Raw genomic sequence first — 7,222 nt, 5'->3', positions numbered from 1 at the left:
TTGCGAAAATGAGAAACAGCCATGTTACATATGACTACACTGCTGTGATTAAACATTGTATTTGGATATGAGGGCAATGGGAATGCACAAGATAGTATATATAAAAAGAGAACATTATTTTTTTTAAGTCTCTGGCTGAAGCGTAGAGAATTAATTGAACATTACAAGAATAGAGGCAGGAGATCAGTTACAGGCAGCTTATAAGAGCTCTTAGAGCAACGTGGGCTAACATGGTGCCAATGGAAATTCATAAAATATCTTTAAGCATGCATGGATATCAGGAATCATACGGGGGTGAGGAAAGGGACAGTAAACTAACCATGAGAACATTGTGTTTTCTTTATTAGGCTGAATATAAAACATAGAAGTATGAGTCTGCAATTATATATCATTATACATATATCTGTTCACATTTAGATCCACGCATTCATGCACATCTATTATATATTTGGTGATTTAGGACTCTCAAGAAGCCTATATTCCAGCTGTTTTTCTTTAAGTAAAATTTTATATTTTTTACAGGTTGTGATATTTCTTACTGTCCTGTAAATATGGTCTGCTTATAGCAACCAAAAAGGTTCTTTTACTCTGAGATTGTTTTATGAGCAGAGGAGACCTTGAAACAAATTTTCCCTTGTGTAATTTACAAATGAAGTAGCGGGGGAAATATATCTACTTAGGATAGTCTCCCAATCTGTCTTTGTGATGTTTTACCTAAGGTTTTTAAATTTTGCTGGTGGAAGAATGCAGGGATGAATGGATGCATGCTATGAATTTAACTCTCCATTATCTTGAAGAGACAAGAGTCCTTGTCCAGTGGCATACATGCAGAAATGCTTGCTTACCTTATATGGATTTGTGTCTATTAGGAGGACCTAGAAGTGAGAGTAGAAATGTGTTAAAGTTATAGATGTCTCTTAATACATTTTCATTTTCTCAATCAGTGGAGCTGGAATTTACTTTGTAAAAAATATTGGTTTATGTTGTTGTTATCATCACATCTCCCTTATCTTTGATTTCCATTTGCATTTCAGGAAGAAAATTCTTTTAAAACAAGCATACGATTGTCACCATTTGTCCTAATGTATGAGACCCACAATAGGTATACAAAACTATTTTAGTGAATAAATGACTGGAAGATATTCAGTCATCTGATACAAAATTTCTGATGTGTTATTAAGTGGAAAAACTAGGTTTGAATTATGTAATATATAATATCAATTTGATTTAAATTATGCATATAAAGTGTATCCTCAAAAGTATTAATTAAAAATTTAATTACAAACCATTCTAAACCCAATTAGAAAAAAAATTGTATCATCCTTCACATTGTGTTTTATGTTTCTCCTCGTATCTCAAGTGTGTACAATATCTGCTGCTGGGAGAAAAAAAATCTTCACATAAACCAAAGTGAAAGATTCTGAAGATTTTAGAGGCTCAGGCCAAAAACTGATCATTTAGATAAAAAGAGAAAAGGCAGCCAAGTAGTAAAATTTTCTTGAGTTATCAGAGAATGCTAGCAAAAGGTCATCCAGTCTAACTCAAATGTGATCTATATAATTATGCTCATTTCTAAAGCAAATGTGTTGTTTGCACTGCACTGGTATGAAGATTACAAAGTGTTATTATAGGATTATAAATGGAATACTGGTTTGCACTTTTGTATGAAAAAGACTTGTAAATACTATTTAGCTTCACTTTCATGCGGCTAGGATTTAGTGCACACTAAAAGGCTTAGCCAGTGCAATATTAGAGTTCCAGAGAGTGAAGTCAGCTGAGCAACAACACTAAATAAAGCTGAGTGAGTGCAGTTGCAAGCTCATCTCTTCATTTATTACATTTTCTTTCATCCATCAGAAATAGGAAGCTAATAAATCTCATGTATCATCCCTCTGAAAATTAAAGGCAATTTTTGTTTTAACCATTAGAATAATAATTCTTTTACAGGAATGTTAAATCATGAGGATTTTTTTTTTCCTGCAGATTTAGTACATATACTTTTTTTAGGTATATATACTTTCATACTATATTTATGCATGAAGCTGGGAGTAAATGCTTTTGCTTATTTTCTTTAAGGAATTGTGTAAAACACTGTTTGGGGACTCTGGACGGTTTAATAATATTAGTCTCTGCAGTTAGTACTACTGTGGTTTAGCAGCTGCATTAGCAATGATGCTTTAGAATGATTTTCAAGTAATTCATTACTTCCCTTTCTCATGCATTAAATTTAATATAGCTTGCAGGTTCTAATTCATATTTATGCATACTAATAAATTGTGCACTACAAATAAATTCTGCATTAGCTTTAAAGCAATTTCACTTCATCTATATATCAAATATGAAGTTGCTGGTTAGTTTGCAGCTGGCTGTGAATAAGTCTAGAATCTTATCTATGTAGTTACATGATCGATGACTATAATAACCCATTTTTGTAAAAATGACATATTTACTTTAATATTTTTAAGAGAAAGACTATATATATGTATGTATATATATATTTATTTTCTAAGATGGTAAAAAAGTCTTGAGGGCATCACTTTAGGATATGAATGAACCCGATAAAAGCTCCTTAAAATTCATATGTCATACCACAATGACTTTCTCTTTTTATATCTGGGCTTTATAACTAGAACTGCAGAGGAAAGAAAATCTTCTGTCCTCTCCGCTCTAGGATTCTTCTATCAAATTGGTTTAGTGCTGGCAGACTTTGCAGCTTCCAAGCGACAATTTCTTAAGCAAATTTCACAGTTAAAAAAGAGAGAGCTTGGCCCTTGGCATTGATGTTGGGTGGGGAAGGGTTGGGAAGCACCTAAATGCATACAACAACACTACAACTACAACATGCTTCTATAGCACTTTATTGTATAAGAAGCACGTTCATGTATGTCATCCTATATGAATCTTAGACCCACATTTTTTATTGAGATGTAATTGACATATAACATTGTATAAGTTTAAGGTGTATGACATGTTGATTTGATATACTTATATAGGGCAATATGATTAGCACTGTAGCATTAGCTAACAAATCAATCGGATCACTTAATTATCATTCCTTTTACATAGAGAGGGCATTTAAGATCTAATCTCTTAACTTTCAAGAATATAATACAGTATTAACTATAATCAAAATGTTGTGTATTAGATCCCAGAATTTATTCCTCTTCTAACTGAAAGTTTATACTCTTTGACCAACATCTCTCCAATTCCCTTACCCTCAGCCCCTGGTAACCATCATTCTACTCTGTTTCTATGAATTAGGCTTTATTTTTATATCTCACAAATAGTAATATTACACAATATTTGTCTTTGTCTGTCTGACTTATCTCACTTAGCATAATGCCCTTAAGGTCCATCCATGTCATAAATGGAAGCATTTCCTTCTTTCTCATGGCTGAATAATATTCTATTATGCATATATCACATTCCTTGATAGATACTTTCCTTGTTTCCATATCTTGCTATTATGAATAATGCTACAATATGGAAATTATTATTGCAATGAAAATTAAGTCTTCTCTTTCATATCCTGTTTTCATTTCCTTTGGATATATACCCAGAAGTGGGATTACTAGATCATATGGTAGTTTTATCTTTAATTTTTTCAGGAACCTCTAGATGTCATGATAATTTCGATTTTATATGAAAAGCAACCTACAAATGTTAAATTATTTTTTCTTCAATGTCACATGTGTAATATTGGAACTCACAATGAAATTTAAGTTGTATGATTAAAAAATATAGTTCTTGCTATTTCAAACTTTATCCTATGCATTTGTATGTTTTTCCCACATGGAATGACCGTGTAATAAATAATCTACGTTATTTCCCAGTGAGGTTTCTAGGAGAAAGATTTTACTTATAGTTGTTTTATCTGGAAGTTTGAGAGAGAGATTTTCTCTGATTTTTATTGGTCTAATTGCAAATAAAACAGCTTTTCTCTAGAGTCATCTAAAAGATTCCTTGTGCCTTGACATGGTTTTTTTAAACTTGGAACTGATGAAATTCTACGATTTTTATAATATTTCTTCCACCTAATCATTTTTAGCAGTATTTTTGCTATAGGTATGAGTATGTGAGTGATGGGGGAGACCCTACATCTAAAAAAGTTTCTGAATTGTGAGAAATTGACTAGGAAATGAAAATTTGAACAATAAAATTATGTTTATGAAATCTGTGTAGTGTAAGTCAGATTGCTTCAGTAGTTTATAAGATTCTAATTTAAGCAAAAACATAATGAAACTCAGCGTTCTCTCCAATGTGTTCTGTGACCCTAATACAAGGAAGTGGCCAGTTCTAGGTGTACTTACGTTAACATTTCTTAACTTATTAAACAAAATGAAATTTATTTCATAGTCGATATATTTCATTTCAAAAAGGTAGCCTTTTTGTTGTGCTTATAAACACACCAACCAATAATGTCCTATTTTACAGAAAATGAACACCAAGAAGTTTATTTTCCTAACCCTTACTCTCAGTCTCTAATTTATGTCCAGATTATGCAGGCCCAATTATTGGTAAACCTTACAAAAAATGCCTCTTGCAAAGATATGATACAAAATATGTGAATAGACTGTGGACATAAAAGATGTTATGTCTGTTGATAAAATTGACTAGAGGGATTACTTCCTTAAAAGAATCCATGTCAAGGCACACAGAATCTTTTAGATAACTTAGGGAAAAGTTATTTTATTTGCAATCAGATCAATAAAAGTCAGACTGAGACAGATGATAGATTTGACAGATGATTGATGATAGATGATAGATAGATGGATGATAGATGGTAGATGATAGATAGATAGATAGATAGATAGATAATAGATAGGTAGATTTTAAGGAACTGGCAACTTACTCTTATTTTATGGGCCTGGCATGATAGATTAGATAGATGATAGATAGATAGATAGATAGATAGATAGATAGATAGATAGATAGATAGATAGATAGATAGATTGATAGATGGATAGATGGTTGGATAGATAGATATAGAAACTGTGCTGTGTGTTGTCAGTTATAGCATGTTATATCAACAATAAACTTTAGATTCTGACCTAGTTTATGACCTTTTTTTGAATAATCAACTGTAAGTTTGGTTTTGAATTCAGGTCTGAACTTTGCCTTTCTTAGCGACCTCGAGGAAATTTATAACTCTGCTTTAAATGAAATCATCAATCTCTTCTTACCCATGTAACTGATTCCTGATTAAACTTAACTACGTGTCTGGAAACCCTATTGTTCCAAGGAACAACAGATGTTGGAATAACTATTAGTAATAAGTATAAATCATCATTAATTCAATTTAGAAATATCTTTTCAGAGGCTCAGCTCTTTTGTTCAGTGAAAATGCTATCCAAACTTTTGTATTTTTATAATCAAATAAGCCAAAGAAAATAGCATGGCTTCTTTTAGTGTCCCCTTTTTTAAGAAAATATCTTGCTGTTCTTGTTTGCTAAAAGTACACATTATTTTAGTTTTGGGGATGGATTTTTTTTTTTTGACAGACATTTGAAAATTTAGAGACAAACTTATATATGTAGAGCTACCAGGTTTGAAAATCTCAAAGAGAATCAGTTCAAATTCCCTTTTCTATAGATGTAGAAACATACGTTTCAGAGAAAACAAATGTATTGTAGTGTAGAAATTAGAATTCTTGTATATACATCTCTTGTGTATATAAACTTGTAGAGCAGTGCTTCTCAAATTTGAATGTGGATGTGGATCCTGAGAAGATTGTTACGAAGTTGAGCAGGTTTCTCTCAGTCTCCCAGGATTGCTGATCTAGCTTGGACATTTTGAACTGCCAAGCTCTAAAGTGCATGCCCGATTACTTGAGTAATGAGACAAAGTGCCACAATATGCTATCCTTTTTAATCTTTATAGTTATCCCTGATATGTATCATATTTTGCTATTATTATTATTATTAATTAGCTGTATTCTTTTCCTGTGCCCTTTTCATCTTCACCACTATAAGTCCTGTGAACTGGGATCTGATCTGCATTTTCTCCTCTTTATGTTTATGTTGCTGACTCCTGCATTTGAATCCTTCAAGCACCACAGTTGCAAATCTTTCAAACTTGTTCACAGATTATGTTTCTCTTCAGGAGGAATTTAGTATTATGGTTCACATTAAGGCAATTTTGCTACCCAAATCATCTTCATATTGAGACACTGTTTGATTACTAGGCTTATTATTGCTTTTTTTTCTTATTAACTTTTTTCCTTTTACCTGGCATTATCCATTCTTCATTTGCATTAAGTGAGCTTTGTCTTTTCTAGGTTGAATTCTGTCTCTTCAAAAAATATGTGTTGAAATCTTAACCCCTAGTGTATCAGAATGTGACTTTATTTAGAAAATGGTAGACGTAAATACTTAAAATGAGGTCACACATCAGTAGGGTGGACCCTCACTCCATTATGACTGGTATCCTCATAGCAAGATGACCATGTGCTGACTGAGACACTCAAGGAGAGAACAAGAAAGCCAGAAAGTGGGAGTTATGCCTGTACAAGCCAAGAATACTGAAGATTGCAAACTGAAAGAAATTAAGGAGAAGTAAGGACCTTAGGCAAGGATAATGTTAAATACGTTCCTGTCCAGGATAGATCAGATGAACTCTGATTGTTACAGAAATACTGCTCTTTATTTCTCAGTACAAACTGCTTTGTAGGTTTATTTATGGGAGCAATCAGTACTGAATAAAAAGAGCTGAGGTTTCTTAGTTCTATGTTTTGCTAGGAAAAGCTTTTTTACCTCCTTTTTATAGGATAAAATATATTTTTCTTAATTGTGGAAGAAACTCAAGTAGACAATTAGAAAAACAGTAAGCAAGTGGAAATATATTATTTATTTATTTATTTATTTATTTAATTTTTTATGCCTACAGCACCTGGTCTTCTTAGGTGGTCTCCCATTCAGGTACTAACCAGGCCCGACCCTGCTTAGCTTCTGAGATCAGACAGGATCAGGCTTGTTCAGGGTGGCCTGCCCATAGATGGAAATACATTATTTAAAAAAGACATTGGCTAATAAATTTAAAGGATGCTTTTGTAACCAATTAAATTTTTCAAAAGAAAATGGGTAAGCTCCCTTAAAAATGAGCCCACTAGCTTCCAAATTTCTTTTTAATTAAAAAAACAAAAAAAATTGACCACAGTCCTATTTTAAAAGATATTTTAACAAAAAGCAAGTGACTACTTTAACTTTCTGAAACATACTACATC

The 7,222-nt window shown here is 32.3% G+C and overlaps 1 pseudogene; it reads right to left on the bottom strand.

The window, feature by feature from the left end:
• Positions 1-6,876: 6,876 nt before the first annotated feature.
• LOC112481414 lies at positions 6,877-6,995 on the bottom strand (annotated as a pseudogene).
• Positions 6,996-7,222: the final 227 nt, after the last annotated feature.

The sequence above is a fragment of the Pteropus alecto genome, unplaced genomic scaffold, assembly GCF_000325575.1.
Source record: "Pteropus alecto unplaced genomic scaffold, ASM32557v1 scaffold72, whole genome shotgun sequence".
Taxonomy (NCBI): Eukaryota; Metazoa; Chordata; class Mammalia; order Chiroptera; family Pteropodidae; genus Pteropus; species Pteropus alecto.
The sequence above is the reverse complement of the archived record's forward strand: the minus strand, read 5'-3'. Positions and strand labels throughout refer to the sequence as shown.